Here is a 19642-nt window from a genome sequence, read left to right as displayed (position 1 = left end):
GTTCTAGTTTTCTTACATTGTTCTCAAGTAGATAGTGCGCCCATAATCTTAATAATCTAAGAACAGCAAACACACAGCTGAAGTGCATTCCATTCATTCAGATAAGAGGCGTTACTTGTTCCATATGGTTGTGTCTACCAACCTGTTAGCTAAAACGTGATTAGAAGTTGAGTTGCTTTCTCTCATGCTGCCTTTGTTATGCTGATTATGAGAGTATGTTGCTCTCTAAGTCTGGGCATTTCGTTACATAGAGAGTGATTTTTCACTGCAAAATTACTGTGGCTTTTATTTGTTGTATGAAGTAGCAAAATGAAGTGGTTTGTGTGATGCTTGTTTGTGCAGAATGCAGAAAAGACCATAGCATATGCTGGTTTTGGTATATAATTATAACTGCCTTATTTCATGGATGGGCTGGATATCCCCCAATATGTGGACAACATGAATGAGGCCTGCTTCTACTACTAAATAATAATTCTTTACTCTAATCACAGAATGAGCCAGGCTGGAAGGGACCACGGTGGGTTATCTGGTCCAATTTCGCTGCTCCAGCAGAGTCATCCTATGGCAAATGGCACATCTAAATTATTCCTGAATATCCCCAGTGAGGGAGACTTCACAACCTCTGTGTTCCAGTGCCTGGTCACTCACACAGTAAAGTTCTTCCTTGTGTTCACATGGAACTTCCTGTGCATCAGTTTCTGCCCATTGTCTCTCTGTCCTATTGCTCAGCACCACTGAGCAGAACCTGACTTCATCCTCTTGACATCCTCTCTTCAGATACTTATGCATAATAATGAGATCTGCTCATAGTTATCTCTTCTTGAGGCTAAACAGGCCCAACTCTTTCATCCTTTCCTTATTACAGAAATGCTCCAGTCCCTTAATCATCTTTCCATCTTCTACTGGACCCGCTCCAGGAGCTTCATGTCTCTTTTTTGCTGAGAGGAGTCCAGAACTGGATGCAGCCCTCCAGGTGTGTCCTCACCAGGGCTGAGTAGAGGGACAGGATCACCTCCCTTGCTCTGCTGAAAGTTCTTTTTTTAATGAACATCAGATTCCCCTGGTCTTCTTGGGCAAACTGCTGGCTCATGGACAGCTTGCTGTTCATCAGGACAGCCAGGTATTCTTCTGCAGAGCTTCTTTCCAGGCCCACAGCCTGTGCTGTTGCATGGGGTTATTCCTCCCTAGGTGCCAGAACATGCATTTGTAGTAGTTCTTGAGGTTTAGAAGGTTCTTCCCTTCCTATCTCTCCAGTCTGTTCATGTCCTTCTGAAGGGTTGCACAGCCCTCTGGAGTATTGGCCACTCCTCCCAGCTTTGTGTCATGGGTGATCTTGCTGGGGAGGCATCTGCCCCTTCATCCAAGTCACTGATGAACAAGTTCAACAATATTGGGCCCAGAACAGAACTCTGATGAGCACCAGTGGTGACAGGCCTCCGACTGAACTGTGTGCCACTGATTACGAGCCTCAGGTTCAGCCAGTTCTCAATCCACCCCACTGTTGACTCATCCAGTCCATTCTTCCTGAGTTTGCCCACGTGGATATTGTGAGAGTGTCAAAAGTCTTGCTGAGGTCAAAGTGGACAATACTCACTGCGCTCTCCCCATCCACCCAGGTATTTGTTTCACTACAGATGGCAGTTGGGTTGGTCATCAAGCATGATTCACCTTCATTGAATCCACACTGACTACTCCCGATCACTTCTTGTGATCCATGTGGATAGAGATGGCCTCCAGAATGAGGTGCTCCAACACTTTCCCACGGATTGAGGTGAGGCTGATTGGCCAGTAGTTCCCTGGGTCCTCCTCCTTGCCCTTTTTGAAGACCAGGGTGACATTTGCTTTCTTTCAGCCTTCAGGCACCTCTCCTGATGGTCATGACCTTTCAGAGATGACCAAAGCAGCCTAGTTGTGGTGTTCTCTAGCTCTCTTAGCACTCCTGGATGCATCCCTCCAGGGCCCATGGACTTGTTGATGTCACGTTTAGCTAGGTGTTCTCTAACCCAATTCTCTTTGACTAATGGAAAGCCTTCCTTCCAACATTCCTTTACCCTGGTCTCTTGGGTCTGAGATTTCTGAGGTCTGTCCTTGTCAATGAAACCAAGGCTGGCCCCAACTTTCCCATCACCAATAAGGCATTCTCTGTTAGTATAAGGCTGAGCAGCCAGCACACCATTCTTTGTGGGATCCTCTACTACCTGTCTCACACAGTTGTCACCAGTGCTTTTCCAGGAACCTCCTGGACTGTGAGTGCTTTACTGTATTCTTCTCTAGCATACCTCAGGGTAGTTGAAGACCCCCACAAGAATAAGGGCCTATACCTTTGAGGCTGCTCTAGAAGGCTTCATCCACTTCCTTGTCCTGATCAGGTGTCCTGTAGCAAACAGCCACAGCAGTGTCGCCTGTGCTAGTCTGCTCTTTTATCTTAACCCATAAGCTCTCAACTCACTCATCATCCATCCTAAGACAGAACTGAATGCATTCCATGTGTTGTCTCACATAGAGGGCAATTTCACCACAGTACCTTCCTGGTCTGTGTCTCCTAAACAGCGTGCAGTCCATCATGACAACACTCCAGTCAGGAGCTCTCCTATCACATCACTGTAATCTCATTGAGACCAAAGCCCTTTGATCTCAATTGCACACCTGTCTCTTATTTTTCCAGTTTGTTTCCCATACTGCTTGCATTGCTTTACAGCACTTTCTATAAAATATTTGATCATGTTAATATCCTAGTGGGGGTGAAAAGGGACACCCTCTCATCCTGTGTTGTGGTTATGGCTTTGGATTCTTGTACTCACTGATCGTGTCTTCTCTTAAGCCTCCTTTTGCTGTTTTGGTGATGGCTATAGGTTTCCTTTCTCACACCTCATGTCTGTCAAACCTGGCTATGTCCCTCTTCAAATCTAGTTTAAAGCTTTTTCAGTGAACCCTGCTGACTCCTTTGCTAAAGTCTGAGCTAATGTCATACTCCCCTGTGTCAAGTCACTTCCTATCTAGTCTCAATTTTTCTCATCTATTTCAGTCATTGAGAATGATCACTATGTGTGGGAAAAAAACCAGACTTTACAGGAAAATGGACCCAAATGTCTGAGCTGCAATAACGATTTTTTTGTCTTGAAAATTAGACTTTGACACATTGCTGGTTTAACTGGGCTGACCAGCTGAGTGATCCGAATATTAAAACTAAAAATAAAACAAAAGTTGCCTCCTTCAAAAGAAGGGGAAGAAAGGGGCCATTTTTGCAATTTTTTTGTCAAGTATTTCTAAGTTTATGCCCTTGACTTTATTTGATGAAACCCCTGGGAGTGAACTTTTTGGGTTTGCATTGTGTGTTTGTTTTCTTTTCCCCAGAGTCTTCTGCAGGTTTCAGGCCTTTCTTACACTTACTTCATTGTCTCAGAGGTTAGGTCAACATCTAGGGATAGTTCAGAGACTGGATTTTACCTTTACTTAGGTCAAAAAGGTACCAGGTACTTAATAGCTTCCATGGGTTTTTACAGGCATTGCAGAGCTCTCCTTGGGATTTTCCTAAATTAAATTCTCTCTCGTGTGTTTCAGTGTTGGAAATGTGTTGTTTAGGGCTTCTATTCAGAAATGTACTCAACAGGATTCATAACTTTGGCTTACCTTTCATACCTTGTACATTGCCGTGTTTTTTGTGATAGTGGACATGGTTTATGATAGCTCAGGTTGAAATGTAGCTCTGGAGAATCTTGGAGGTTGAGCCTATGCTTTCTGCCAAAATGGTGATGATGGATGCACTGTTGATTTGTATACCTTCAGAAAGTGTTGCTGTGGGAATCAGGAGATGACAAGTTCAATCCTTAACTCACCACCACATACGCTCTGTGGCCCCTCTCTGCCTCACTTCCTTTTGATAAAGTGGAAATGACAGATTTACTGAATGGCAAATACAGATAAAACTGAGTGTTTCTTTCTTCTTCCTTAAGGTTTTGTCAGAATGTACAAATAGCTGTGATGAAAAAAAAGTGAGGAAAGGAAACTAGATTGATGGAGGTGAAAAATCACACCAAGAGAGACTGAGGAAATCTGTGAACCTATGCCTTAGGTGAGGATGTTTTGTCAAAACTGACATTTGCCAACATGATACTTCTTTCGGGATAAATACAAATAAGAATTTACCCAGTACTTGCTTAGGAACATTTCTTTAAAGCAGGCGTTATTGGCTGTAGATAGACCCAGAACTGATAGGAGCATGAAGAAATGAATTTCGTTTCTTATATGCTGAAAACTGCGTATGAGAATTTCTTGTACTCTTTGTATTCTTCTAGAGGCAGCAAGGATTTCAGTGAAACTTTCTAATTGTGTATACTAAGGCTGATTTATTCTCCTCCTTGGGCTTGATCCTTCTCACCCCCATTTTTTAATCTCAGACAATTTTTTATTTAACCTTTGAAGAAACACTACTTAAAACAATACTAAATCATATTTGTGTGAGGGAGGTCATTTTCAGAGTCTGCGATCATATCAATAGCTATAATTGCATTTTAATCAGAAAAAGATCAAATATTGAATCCTTTTTCTTGCCAGAATTACTTCAGCCTCTGATTAGCCTATTATTTTCTGTGACCAGCTGTCACTTCCAGCACTTTTGCCTAAGAGTAGAAACAGACTCCACAGATTTTTATGGTGGGGCTTTTTTGGTTTGGGTTTGTTTGGTTTTTTATGAGAGAAATAAAACTTCATTGTGTACTTGCATTCAGGACTCTTTATTAAGGGAATTGATGTCCAAATCCATTTTTCTCCTAGTCAAAAAGTCCTTGAACTTGTTCAAGAAAGATGCCATAACTCGTTGGCATCAAAAGTTAGACAACAAAACAGCTTCCTGGATCTGTTCATTTATAGGACCTGTGTCTGTACTCTATAAGGAACAGGCAGCTTACTTTGTAATTTTTTTAATTTGTTAACAGTAAATGCTTTCTTATAAATCTAGATAACTGACTGCAATGGCAAATGACTTTAGGCTTAATGATTTGATGCTGGGATCAAGTGTTTTTTTGTCTTTGGTAGGCTTCCCAGAGTACATTCCCTCTGTCTACTGAGACCTAAGGTTTTTGAAGGTGTTTGTGGCCCAGCTTGTGAGGAAAGCATAGAGACCAATACCTAGCCTGTGATTTAGTTCTCCAACTTATGCTTTATTTACATTATTGCTTTTTTAAAGATATTTTGGATTGTTTTAGAACATCCCCTGTCACAGTGATGAAATACTGAGCCCTTATAACAGTGTCATTCTCTTGAAAATTTTGGGAGGTTGACTTCAGCTTGTGCATGATTGGTTGCAGAGGATCTCGCATTTTAAGTGAAGAAAGGAAATACCCTACTACCAAGTAAAATTTGGAGTACAGCTTTTACAGTCTTACTAAAAAGGACAATTGAGATTTGAGAAATACATAGGAAAATTGCTTTCAAATAAATTATTATAAATTTCCTGAGTTTGTGAAATTTTTTTGTGTTGTTAAAAGCAGTGTGAAAACATATTTTTATGTCAACTATTTTGGACTGTACTTTTCTCTGTATTGAGATTAATGTTGAGAAAAAGGGTAAGGCATTTTTGTTATCGCCAATTTATTTTATTTCAGACTGTATTATCATTTGGTGAAAGCCCTATTGATTAGCCTTCATAGCTTTACAGAGCTTTTCTTGTAAGCACTTAAAAGTTTGAGTTGTCTCCATCCCATAGGACAGAAAGAAAGCTGTTAGTACCGTGAAATTCTTCTTCTGTATGTTTCCAACAGCTTGAAGCCTCCTCTTGGAATGCAGAATATTAGCGCATTAATGTTATTAACCCCTTTAGTGCAAAATGGTTTTGGAAGCAAAAATATTTTTGTATCTTCAAAGTCTAGATTGTTTCTTCTATGTCAGTACAGTTTCTTAAAGGTGAAAAATGTGTTGCTGTGCAACAAACAGATGCTGCTCTAACAATGCAGTACATTATGTACAAAAATGATCTTGGTTTTAATCATAGATGCTGATTTAATGAGAGAAGAGACTATCTTACATCAAAAATGGATTTAGGGTGTGATTTTGTTTTCTCTATGTTTTCTCTACATAATTAATAGGAATATGGTACCTTATATATTCTCTTTTAAATTTGAAAATGTACTTTGGTTTTATGCCATTTTATACTCCTGTTTTCTAATTCTGCCTTGTACAATACTCTTTTTTAAATTCCTTTTTTTGTGATATGAACACAAGGGCATTAGTAAATCTTGTATCTGTAGTGTATTTCCTAAGAAAGTATTGCCTTTTTACAGAATCATTATGTTTACCTTTAATCCTTTCATTTTGCGCACATCTCCTTTATCATTTATTTTCTAAATGTTTCCTTTCCGGTGTTTTCATCCTGCATTTGCCATCTTACATGTGGGACATATAAGATGTTTGTCTGTAAGTAATGTCAGTTTATGGATCAGAAAAACAATGCTCATCAATATCTTCAGACACTATCAGTACTTTATATCTTGAGAACACGCCTGACCCCCTGGGAGCATTTCATTGTTGATATCTCATCAGTTTAGCTTTCACTTTATTCTGCAGATATTTTGTAACTTTACTTTAGTTGCTAGCTCTAATCCCTTCTATCACCAATACAAATTTTGATTGACAATTTTACTTTTAGATAAAGTCAGATAATACTATACTTGGGGGGGAGAAAGTCTTCATATTGTGTTTTTAATTCCACTGAACCCAGCAGAGTTAAATGTAGTTTGGATGCACAGGGAAGAATTAATGATTGGAAGATACAGAGTTGGTAAATTATTTATTCTGGCCCTGAGGAAGCTGAAAAGCTGAGTGAAAGACTAATAAATCATTTGTGGTAGTGCTGGTTGTCACTTCCAATTATTTTAGACGGTTTTGTGATAAACTGCAGCACCTGCTAGATATCCCTGCACCATCCCTTGATGCTTGCAGTGCAGCTTGTTCAGTCGATTATCAAAGGCAAATTTGTCTAAAGTTTCCTCAGGTTGGAAAGAGAATTACTTTTCTCAGTCACCCCTTCCCCCATTTGTTAAGTTCCTTTTTCATTGCATGCATGTAATAGGCAAAATCAATGATATATGTAGAATTTTATTGACATAATGTACATTCAGGTATGGTTGATTAAACCACTGAGGAACAGGATGAGGGGTGATGTGTCTGTGAGTGTAAATGTACCTTTGAAAAGCTTGCTTGCTTTCATCTTTCTGAATAGCATGAAAACTAGTCCTCTGTTTTTCTTGTCCTCTAGTTTTGAGGATTGTGTTGCAGCTGGTGCTGAAGTTACAGAGAAGACAAACTTGAATATCAGTTGACTTTGTCACTTGTTAAACTTTTCTGCCCTTTTATCCAAAAGATCTTAGTTTAAAATCATGATTACATGTACAGATCATACACAATCTCTATGCATGCAACATTTGCATTAATAGATTAGGGCAGAGAAAAGTAGTTGAAGGACTGGAGAAAAGATTTAGGAAGAACACTGGAGTGATTTTTAAAAAGGGAAAGAAGCAAACTGTTGGAAAGATTAAGGCTGTTGTTACAGAAAAACTGGATGTGAGATAAAAGGTGAAGAAATAAAGAACTGAGATGGGTTAGTGGAAGGCAGCTCTGAGAATAACACTGTTAGTCATCATCTCATATAGCTGCAGTCTGGACACCCTTTTTTCTGAGACAGAAGAACCAGGCCTACCCTGAAAATACTTGTCTTTCCAAACTGAGGAAGTGATAAAATATAATGCCATTCTATCTGCATTGCTTGCAAGATTCTAGATTGTCATCTCAGAAAAGAAAAAAAGAGTTTCCAAAAGTTGAGCTCAAAGTTTACATTGTGTGCTGTCTGAAGGATGGGGAGGAGGGAGCTCCTGATTGTTCAAGCGCTTAACACGTTCTATTTCTGCTCATCTTGGGGAAAGAACTGCAAAGGTTTAAAATTGCATTTATATTAAAATAAACTAAGTGCAAAGTAGGCAGCTTAAAGCTGTTGAGATTCTCTTTCATATCTCTGTTACTGGTGAACTAATGCATCTTAACACATAGTGCTGAAGGACTTGCTTGTAGATGTTGAATGCTCTAACTTTTCAGTTACATGGTAAGTTTTCAGTATCTTCTCAATTACCTTCCTAACCTCATCCACCCATATAACACTGAATTCTGAATATTCAGGGTCAGTACAACCTACAGCTCCAATCCTTGCAAGGTGAACAATTCAAGTTTTTAATACTGATTTCTGTTTTTCTGTTACTGGGTCCCAGCTTAGAATTTCAAGTGAAATCTTTGTCATAGGAAGTGAGGGTATTTTAACACAGATAGTTAGTTCAAGAAAAATCAGAGAAGTGACTGACTAAAATCAAAATTAAAAAGGCTTTGTTTTCTTATTTTAAATCTTGTTCAGACAGACTTTTTTTTTTTCAGACTTGTTCCTTCTGTAGGTCAGGAAGGAATCAGATGAAAAATTCAAGTGCAGCCACCTTGTTTCCCCACATGACTTCAATACAGAGAGAGATCTGCAGAATTTCAGCTCTAGATCTGTGAACTTTAGGAAAGCTCCATGAATACATTGGTTCAAATTTCAGCAAGTAGAATCTAGGTGCCAGAAAAACACTCAAAGCTCTGTCAAGGGGTACTTGCTGTCTGTGGGGACAGGACTTTTTGCTTTTTCCTGGAAGGTTATTTTATTGTATCAGTGTCTGTTATTTGCAGCCAGTGATGACAGTATAGAAATGCAGGCTGTAGGAGCAGATTTATAGTATTATAATCGTGTTATTTTTTGAGAATATTTCTATAAGCATAGTATATCTGATAGTAACAGAAAAATCAGTGGAATTATTCCTGCAGCTTGAATCAGCCATTTATTCATGATTTGAACCTAAAGACTTACATGGACACTGATCATCAATTTTTTACTTTCTTAATGTTCACAAGGAAAGGTTGTGTCTGTAGTAAATTTGGCTTTCAAAAAATACATTTTTACTGTATTAGTTTTGTATTTATTTATTGCTAAACACAACTAGTACATTTCTGCATTTTAAAGTAGCTACATTTACAAAAATATATACATATTGTTTACGTGAACAAAATTAATGTTTTTTAAATTTTGCATGAAAATTAAAACCCAGTTAATTTGTAGGACATTTAAAATTCCTGTTCAGTTCACACTGAGTTAAGTGCACAAAGATAGTGATATGTTGGGTTTTTAACATGCATGTTAAATGGGTGGGACAAAAAATGCATTTTGAAATGAAAATGGATTTCTTTAATGAGATATTTATAATAAATTGAACTGGTAACTCTTCTTTAAAAAAGTTGAATTTTATTGTCAGAAAATCTTTTTTATTTTGTTTTAAACTAGAACAAGTCTTTCTGCTTCACCCCTTGTTTTACAGCATTTAAAGTTGTTGAACTGTCCCATCCAAAACCTTGAAAAAATCAGATGGGTTTTTTAGAATCCATACGAGACATTGTCACAGTCTATAAATGCTGAATAATAAATAATAATATTGAGCAGAATATTTCCAGGCTTTTCCCTGTTTTTTACTTAAACCTTTAGCAGTGAGGCATATGACAACCAGAATGACTCAGACCACACACACTTCTAGTATCCTTTGTCCAGCCTGTCGAAGAAAAGATTCTTGTCACAGACTCTTGCTTAGGAGTCTGTGACAATATTTCCCACATACACTTCTCTGCCTTTTGGAGATCAGGAGGCTTTTGCCGAGGAGAATCAGCAATGGTGGCTTTTTACCTATCAACCTGAAGCTGTATTGTTTAGGGCTTGTGAGTTTTTTGTATGTTATTTTTTTGGTGGTGGTGTTGTTCATCCCCCATTTTTTCTCCTCTCCAAAAATTAGGTCACTTTTTGATCCTCTGTAAAATTTCAATGTCCCACAGCAAACAGTTCTGTGGCTTGACTTTTAACTAGGTACTAGAAGAAATAGCTCCCTTTGTTTGTTTTGCAAGTGCCACTTTGTAACTACATTCAGTTACTAAGCCCATTCTCTAATTTTATGCGCTAAAATGGAAAAACAAACTAGTGGGGAAGAGCATCAGCCAGGCTGAAAGAAAAAAAAAAAAAAAAAAAGAGAAAGGAAGAATGTATCAGCTTTGTGAGGGGAGGAAGGCAACTCAGGACTACAACAGTGTTGTGAGGGTATGAAGGGAGAAAACAAGAAGAGTCAAAGCCCAACTAGAACTTAATCTGGCCACTGCTGTAAAAACAAAAAGTTTCTATAAATACATTAGCAACAAAACGAGAATCTAGGACAATCTCCATCCTTTATTGGATGAGGAGGAAATATAGTGACAAAGAAGAAGGAAAAGGCTGAGGTGTCCTCTTTGCTTCAGTATTTAGAATAAAGACCTGCTGTTCTCCAAGTACCCAATCTTCTAAGCTGGAAGACAGGAACAGGGACCAAAATGAAGTTTCCACACTCCCAGGGGAAGTGTTCAGTGACCTGCTACACCACTCAGAAACACACAAGTATATGGAGATGGGTGGGATCCACCCAAGGGTAGTGACGGAGCTGGCTGAAAAGTTCATGAAGTGCTTTAAAGCATTTACCAGAAGCTTTGGCTCACTGGGAGTGTCCCAGTTGACTGTTACTTTGCAAGCTGACAAAGTGAAGCCTGTCTACAAGAAGGGTCAAAAGGATGATCTGGGGAACTAAAGGCTTGACCTCAGTGCTGGGTGAGATCATGGAACAGATCATCCTAAGTGCCTGGCTTGTACAGGACAACTGCATGATGAGGCCCAGCCAGCATGGGTTTGTGAAAGGCAGGTTCCTGTTTATCTAACCTGATGTCCTGTGACATGGTGATCCATGGATCACCACTGGATGAATGAAAGCTTGTGAATGTTGTTTACCTGGACACGAGTCATGGCTTTGCCACTGTTTCCCATAGTGTTCTCCTGGAGAAACTGGCTGCTCATTGGATGGATGGATGGATGGATGGATGGATGGATGGATGGATGGATGGATGGATGGATGGATGGATGGATGGATGGATGGATGGGCCATCCATCCAGAGAGTGGTGGTGAATAGAGTTGCATCCAGCTGGCAGCCAGTAACAAGTGGTGTTCTCCAGGGCTCAGGACTGAGACCAGCCCTGTTAAATTTCTTCATCAGTGATCTGGATGACATGATCACCTGCAGTCATTTTGCAGATGACACTAACTTGGGGAAGAATGCTGGAGGGTAGGAAGCCTCTGTAGGGACATCTGGACAGGCTCAATGGATGGGCCAAGGCCAATGGTCTGAGTTCAACAGGGCCAAGTGCCAGGTTCTGTCCTTGAGTCACATCATCCCCAGGCAGTGCTACAGGCTGAGGCAGGGTGGCTGGAAAGCTGCCCAGTAGGAAAGGACCTGGGGATGCTGGTTTACAGCAGCTGAACATGAACAAATGTGTGCCCTGGTGGCCAAAAAGGCCACTGGCAGCCTGGCCTGTATCAGGAGTAGTGTGGCCAGCAGGAGCAGGGCAGTGATTGTTCTCCTCTACTGGGCACTGATGAGGGCACATCTTGAGTCCTGTGTCCAGTTCTGGCCCCATGAGTGCAAGAAAGACACCGAGATGCTGGAGCATGTCTGTGTGCTAGAGTAGGGCAATGAAGTTGGTCTGGAGCACAAATCTGATGAGCAGTAGAAGGAGCTGGGGTTATTTAGCTTTGAGAAAAGGCCTTGTGAGTTTATTGCTTTCTACAACTACCTGAAAGGATGGTTGTATCCAGGTGGAGGTCTCTCACCTCTCCAAGGGAACAAGCACCAGGACAAGAGGGAATGGCCTTGATGATCTTAAAGATATTTTCCAACCTAAATATTTCTAGGATTCTATTATTCTGACTCCTTAGGATTGCTCTTTAATCATCTTACATGCTTGTACAGAAAAAAAAGTGACATAAAAGAGCTTTCCTCCAACAAATAAGTAGTAATCTGTCTTTGTGTACTGCACAATAGAATAATGTCATTAAGGTAATCTGCGTACTTAAGGCAGTGTAAAGAACAGTATCCCTATTTTTCTTAAAAAATGATGAGTGTCAATTCCAAATTGCTGATGAAAACGTTGATTTGTTGAATCAAACTACATAAAGTGATTAAAATATTGATTTAATGACCGTTGTATCACTTCTGTAAATATTTATGTAGTGCACTTTCTTCTCTAATAAAATTAGTTTAGGAAGTATTCCCCAATATTCAATCCTTTTTTTCTTTGCTGTTGAAAATAGTGATAAATTTTAGAGCTACTAAGCCTCACATCCTTTACAGGGCATTTACTGGAAACTATTTTAAGAGTTGTGAGAGGAGTATAGGTGGAAAAAAATTCCAAAGATTGCTCGCCTTGATTCAAGCATGGGAGTTCATACATACCTAATATACTGAAATTCTTTGTTATGTTTCTGCCTTAAGATTTAGGAAGACTGCTGTGTATACAGTGCAATCAGCTGTTCAAAGCAATTTTGTCTAACAAGCTACGTAACACAGAAAATAGAACTGAGGAAAAAAAAAGGATACAACCTTTTATCTTCAACATTAGACCAGTTTTCAAATCCATCGTCTCTGTCATTTAAGGCAGGTATCCAGAAAGCACAGTAAAGGTATTTGCCAATGAGCAGTTGTTCATGTGTGAAGATGATTGTCAGCTTTTTAGTGTTTGCTTCCTCTGGAGCAACACTGAGAAGTACATGTTATAAAAAGAGGGGTAAATCTCAGTTAGTAACAGCGTGGCAGCTGTTGGCAGACAAATCTAGTACTGAGGTGCAGTAGGGGAGATCTTGCCTCTCTGCTGAGGTCCAATGATCTCATCACCCATTGTAGTGTTTGGTGATGAAGCTTCAGCTGTGCTGTGTTCTATCAGTCTGCTTCAAGGAAATAAGTATTAACAAAAGAGAATCTTGTTTTGTGCTAAGGGTTTAAAAAAGTTTTGATGTGTAGGAGAGCAAGAGCAAGAAAAGGACTTTGGACTTACAGTTGATTGTGGTGGTTGCTCCCTGGTAGGAACGTTTGTTTTGAGTTCTTGGACCAACCTCCAAGAAAGTTTTGTCCTTCATGTGAAAGACTTTTTTCTTTCTGATCACAGTAAATTTTCTTCCCCATGGAACTCTGGGTAGTTATTTAACCAAAGTCAAGCAAGTACACAGAAGAGAGAGCTCAAACCCACAATTTTATGCCTTGATCCTGAAATATGCTGCAGCTGAGTGATGATGAAGATATGAATAATTGAGTAACTTTTAGTCATTGCTAGAATGGAGTAGAGTTTTCCAGCTAACAGAAGTGGTGATAAGTGTTTTTTCTGCAGATGCTGCCAAATACCAGGTTAGCATCAACAAAGAATATAAGTGTTGCTAAGCTACAGAGTAGATTGGTGAACTGTGAACATTATTTAAATGATGTTTTCAGTTGTTGAGTTTTTTTGACCATCTCTTATCCATCTCTTCACCGGATTACATTAGCCAGATGTTTGTCCATGAGGTGGCTTTGTCCAGCTACTTCAAGGTTGTGGCAGAACAGGCATTTAGAGTGGTGCATTGGAACCTCGCTGATCCTATGCCTGTGTCACTTAGCAAGTCTCAAAACAGCTGCATATAGCTCTTGAGAAGGTGCAGAAAAAGAAATGATACTTCAGAAATTTCACAGGCAAGGAACTGGTGGGAATTGTTCAGAGTTTTCTGCCAGAATTATGCAGATCATTCTACTTCAGTAACCAGACCTTGTGTCACATCTTTTAAAGGTGAGAGTTCATCATAGGTCCACAGCTGTTGAGATACACAGAAGAGTGAAAGTGTTTTTGCTTTTTACAAAGATAATTCAGACATGCTGCTAAGTGCTTTCAGTCCCTTTCTTGATTTGAAATTAAATACGCTTATACTTGGCCTTTGTCAAGTAATTTCATTACTTGCTTGGGTACAGGTTGTGTGATACTGGGAAGTTAACTTCTTCTGGTTGTGTTTGCTCACTGTTAGATTGCTGAGTGTTTGAAAGAGGAAGGAAAGATTCTTCTGTTGCTGCACTATTTATGTCCAGAGATATGGAAGTTTATGACTCTGTGATGAGAGTCAGAGATGATGAATTCTATTTGGAAATCTTTACACTGCAGCCCAGAAAGACCTTCATAAAAAAACATGCTGAAGATTGAAAGCATAGGTGATTACTACTTGTGAGAATGAGCAAAATAGTTCCATTATTGTTGCAAAAACCTTATATATGTGGCTGGTCTCAGTTAGGCTTTATGTGCTCAGCATTGAGAAGGATAATTCTTCGAGTAACCTTTTGAGACCTTATGTGCATCATACTGTGTCACTCTAGTTATCTGATGACCAGGATCTACGCTGTTGGAAGGAATCCCTAGGCTTGTGGTGTGTCCCCAGACAGGGATTTGAGACGTATGTTTTAGTTACAATCTTTACTTTCTGTCAGTTAACTTTTGGGTGCTATTTTATTTGTTGATCTTTCAGAAAACCTGTTAACTAAGAGGGAAGCTGCCTGTTGTGATGGCCCACTATGTTCATGTGTGGAGCTGAAATGCAGTGGTCATTTCACTGTGGTTTCATCACTGCTGAAGTTTGTGGATACCCTTGGCCCTTTTTGGTGTAGCCAGCAGCCTTGGACACTCTTGTTGACCAGTGCCTTAAAAAGCCAATGTTCTGTCAATGGCGCTGATCAGGTTGCATTGATCTTAATTTTGATATTTTGCTTCTATACTTAAATTTCAGCTAGTCTTTCCTGTTTTTAAATGCCTCTTAAAGGCCTCCATCCTGCTGCATGGTGTTGGCAATAGTTCTCTTGTGCGCTGTTTGCAGAAATAACAACAGAGTCAGACTAAGGACAAAGTTGTATTGTTGCTCCAGATTGTTAATTTTTCTCTCTAAAGATTAAGAAGATTAAATTTCAGATGTGGACATTATTGGATAGTATTTAAACACTAATTAAAGGTACTAAATATAAAATTGTGACTCTTGCTGTTCTCTTTGGAAGCTGGATTTTGCTTCATTGCAGAACAGTATAGGCTGCTAACTGAACAGTGGCTGCAGTTATTTCTCAATTTTGCTCCTACCTGGATATTGTCATTGTAGATATTTTCAGACTTAGCAGTTTACTGTTTGACAGTAGAAATCAGGCTGATTAATGTAACTGGGAACTGGAAAAATAGAAATATGCTCTTTAACCAAGATGTTCTTGATGAAAACGTGTGTAATGAGATGTGATTTTTTATGAGTCTGTATTGCTCTGTATCCACTGTGAATTTATTTGGGGAGAAAGAGATGTGAGATGTGGGCATTTGATTTCCAACTTCTTGCTTATTTCTGTGGTGCACTATTTATTTAAATGGTAAAATAGTAAATTTAAGGCCATGTGGCATTTTTTTTCTATCTTTAACATGTTTTTTACTTTGTATCAGCTACCATTTACTGAATTATGGTTTGAAAGGATGCTTTTCTTTTGTAAACTTGGGTTGAAGCTTGGTTTTTCCTTAAATCTAGGAAAACCCCATTACACTGAATATTTGTCTGAAGAATCAGGCTTTCACTTTTAGCCATTAAGTCTCACAGGTAATTCTGTTCTTATTTTGACTAAAGATGGGTCACTTCAGTGCAGTTCTTCAGCATGCCGTGTTGGGAGGATGCTTTATTTCATAACAAGAACTCTGGAAATTGGGAATGCAGAGATCAGGACAATTTGAAATCAGTCTTGAATTTTGCTCTCTGCAATTCTCAGCCTGCTGATATTTTGAGTATTGCAGCTATTTGAACATTTGTGACTTCTAATGCTACATTCATGCAATGGGAGAGGTGATAGGAAATTGTTGTGTCTGCATAGTATTTGTGATTGATATTACCATAATAATAAGAATGACAGTTTTCATCCTGACTACAAAAGACAAGTTTGTGAGTACTTAAAAAGTCTGTTTTAAAGATGTGTGAAGCACTTGGTTTTTCTCTTCAAAATAGCTGTATTTTGAAGAGAAAGAGTTTCACATTGCCTAACTTTTGAGTCTGACATTGGTGACTCTGCTAATTGTAATAGAGCTGTGGAACTGTTTCATTCCAGATGGAACTTTAATCTGGCTTCTGATTGAGCTGAGTGTCCTTGTAGAGTCTCTTAGCATCTGCTTTGGAAATGTATATAACATTATTCAAAATTTGTACCAAATTAAACCACCCTAAGGCTATAATTCAATTTTTCTTTATTGAGAAATGTATTGTCAACAACTTTATGCCATAGAGTAAAATCTGGGCTAGATCTATTATTTTTTTGGCTATTAACTGGTCATTTAGATTGCTGTGATTGAATTTCCAGGTTCTTCAAGTTTACGTTATCAATTGTAAGCTTACACTAAGGAGTCAACAAAAAAGGCAAATGTGGTCTCCTATTGTTTTTTCGTTTATGGTTTTTTTTTCCGCTAAAAGTAGATAAGCTTGAATTGACACTTTCTAGCATAAATGATTGGATTATATTTTTATTTATCAAACAGTAATGTTTTAATAATTCTGGATAAATTCTGTGGATAAAGTTTGAGTTGCCTGTTTTGGTATTTGGATTGTAAAATCAAAAAGAATGCATTAAATATATTGAAATTCTGTATCGTACTTTAGTTTCTCCTATATCTCTAACAGTTAGTGATTGTGACTTTTCTTATTTCTCACTTTTCTGAAGTCTGCTGTATTTAATTATAGTTTTTATTAGAAAATCTTCTTGAGCTCAGTATAGCTGCTGTTTTGAATACCAGTTCTGTTACTAAAGATGGTCAGATTAGCAAAGCAAGTTGATGCATTTTTTCAGTTAAGACATGATTTGTGAAGTAGTCCCTAACTGGTTATGAGGAGTCTCTAACGAAGTTATGAAAGCTGTGTATGTTAATGGTAATGTTCAGTAGATACTCTTCTTATTTCAGTTTTGGGCATGAACAAAATTTAAAACCACTGAACTATGAACTGAAATTGTGGTAAGCCAACTACCAGTGTTACTGACTTTTGTTTGTTCACTTTTTTCTTCTTTCATTGCTGAGTGGAAGAGCTGTATGCACTTAGCCAAGTTCAGTCCAGTAAATAGGTAGAGCAATGTGTCAAGTCCCTTTATAATCTACTTTTCCTATTACAACTGTGCTATACAACAGAAACCAAAGTAGAACTTCCTATGTACAAGTGCCATTCTCTCCACTTCCAGCAGACTGACTTGCCCAGCTTTCTGGAGAATGGGTGTCATGGTCTACCATCAGGAGTGGAATCTGAGCCCTTGTTCACTGGCATCATGCCCACTCCCGCTTCATGCAGTGTTAAATGTCTCCATCCTCCTCCATTAAGTTCTTTTGCAAGTCTCTCTGCATTTATTTGGGTTTGTGTTGAAGAAAAAACAGAAGTTATTTATTTTATATTCCAGATGCTTCTGGTATTTGATTTAAAAACAATTAAATTGCTATGAGAACAGAATTTCAGCTCCACAAAATGGGTTAGCCATTCAACTGGTGTAAAAGGAAATCACTTCCCTAACATATCTTCCTTTGGACATATTAGCTGCCTTACTCCATCTTTCTTCATGCTCCATCTTATGCTTGAAGAAGTTTAGACAGGTTTATGTTTCCAAGCTCTTTGTCAGTGAACAGAAGAGGTTTCACACAAGTTACTTTGTGGCAGAAGCCTTTCTTCTGGAGGAAGGCAGGTACTGGGCCAGAATGGGATATCTGTCTCCTGTCAGACAGACTTAAATCAGAATTAAACTGTCATGAATTTATTAGAGTGTACAGAAATGGCAAAATTTTTGTGCTTTCTTTCCTTAATTTCAAGCATTCTCATTTATGTGTTACAAGAGACAATAGTCATGAAGTGAGAGTACACATGAGATAGAGACAGTTGCCAAATCCATCTCTCTGGTATCTTAATGCCGTCAGCTTGTACTGAAGTCTGAAAATATATGACCAAGTCACTCATTAATTTCTTTAGAGTGGTTGAAGAGTAAATACGATCGTTCAGACTGTCTTTTCCAGCACGATGTTGGAAAGATCCCAAAACTAACACAATATCAAGGAAGTGGGTATCTAGGAATGCAATAATAATATTCTGCCTTTTCTTCCACCATCTTTCTTCTAATATTTTATATTTCAGTACCTCTTGGCAATTTGCTTTTTCAAGTTTTTTTTCATATCAAAAACAAGTGAAAAAAAACCCAAAAAAAAAAAAACCGTCTTTCATTTACTTAAACAGATTATTCCATCCATGATGCTTACAAAATCCCATCATTGCTTTGTGACTTGACTGTTCACTTGGTGAGTTTCAAACCTCTGTCACTTTTTTATATGCAGAAAATTGTTGTAATCTAGGAAATTTTACTTTGCAGGCGTATATCTAATTTTGAAAGGACTAAGTACAAATTAGGTCTTGCTTTTAGTCACAAATAAAAAGGCAATATTCTAAGGTTTTTTTAAAGCACCCAATGACAATTTTCAGTCTCCATGGAATAAGACTTTTATGATGGTTCTTTTCATTTATTGTCATCTGATGACATGGAATTAAAGAATAAAGCATGGAGAAAAACGGACCACAAAAAACATGGTTTGTGGGAACATGACCTACTTTCACTAAGTTACTATTTCCCTCTTCTTTCTCTTATATGAAATTTTTTTTGTAGGTCACACATACTGTCAAATACCTAGTATGATCCCCAGATTAGTAGTGTTGCCATTCAGCTGGTCAGCTGCAGAGGTGAAGCTAATTTAACATCTATGTGATGGTTGTACCAAAAAGAGTTGCAGATTGATGTACAGTGTATTTATTTTGTTGTTTGAGAATCATTAAATTACTATTTGGCATAGTTAAAATTATTTATAAAAGTGTGAAAAATAATAGGCTGTTTCTTGTGAGTTTTTAACCATTGGTTATTAGTAAGTCTAATTTATCCTCACTAAATTGAAATTAAATTACATGAATAAATATCTCAGATAAATGTAGATGTGCTTCAATTAAATTGTTAAAATCCAAAAGAAAAGGAGTTAAATAAAGTGGAAATATTTAATTCATAGATATCTGGATTTTTGTTTGACCTGTGTTTGTTAAAGGCAGATATGTTTGTCATTCTGATGAAGATGCATTTCTTCTTACCTTGCTGTTGACAGAATCTCACCTACTTTTCCCATTTATTATGATAATAGTCTACCACATGTCATATGTCACAGCCTAGTGAAGTTGTCTCTGCCTATTACCACTTATGTATAATGTGCATTCTAGGTTTTCTTTCCTTAATTTAGAAAATTTTATATGCTCTTTGACATCCCCTGTTTTATTAGTAGAAGAATAGAGGCAAACTATTTAAAATACTTGAAAGCAAGTTTAGAAAAAATAGGCTATTTTATTCCCATTTTAAATAACATTATGTTAAAAGTCTGCCTTTGAATGGATGGATAACCTGAATCTTATACGAATGGTCATACATTTTAAAACTCCAGTAAGTTATGCTGTGCAACTTTTCTTGAAAACTGCTTGTTTCAGTGGGCAGATACATAGGTAAGTTCAAATAAGAAAGGCTGAAAATACAAATTACTGTATGTTATGGATGCAGCTAGTGATAAGAGCATCAGAAATCACATCTCTTCAGCTAAAACATAAACTGGACAATGATCTTTCTCAAAAGAGTTATAATCTACAGGACAGGATAATCT

The 19642-nt window shown here is 38.1% G+C and overlaps 1 protein-coding gene across 8 annotated transcripts in view; it reads left to right on the top strand.

Moving 5' to 3' along the window:
- TBC1D5 (TBC1 domain family member 5) overlaps positions 1–19642 on the top strand; it is a 317794-nt gene that overhangs the window by 40976 nt on the left and 257176 nt on the right. The window contains exon 3 of one of the 8 annotated variants that reach the window (XM_063154151.1): positions 3954–4072. The exons of the other annotated variants lie outside the window; for them this stretch is intronic. The gene's annotated coding sequence lies outside the window, so the exon portion shown is untranslated. The remainder of the gene's footprint in view (positions 1–3953; positions 4073–19642) is intronic. 8 annotated transcript variants of the gene reach the window in all.

This window comes from Melospiza melodia, chromosome 1 (assembly GCF_035770615.1).
Source record: "Melospiza melodia melodia isolate bMelMel2 chromosome 1, bMelMel2.pri, whole genome shotgun sequence".
NCBI classification, from domain to species: domain Eukaryota; kingdom Metazoa; phylum Chordata; class Aves; order Passeriformes; family Passerellidae; genus Melospiza; species Melospiza melodia.
Note: the sequence above shows the minus strand (reverse complement) of the source record. Positions and strands in the feature narration are given on the sequence as shown.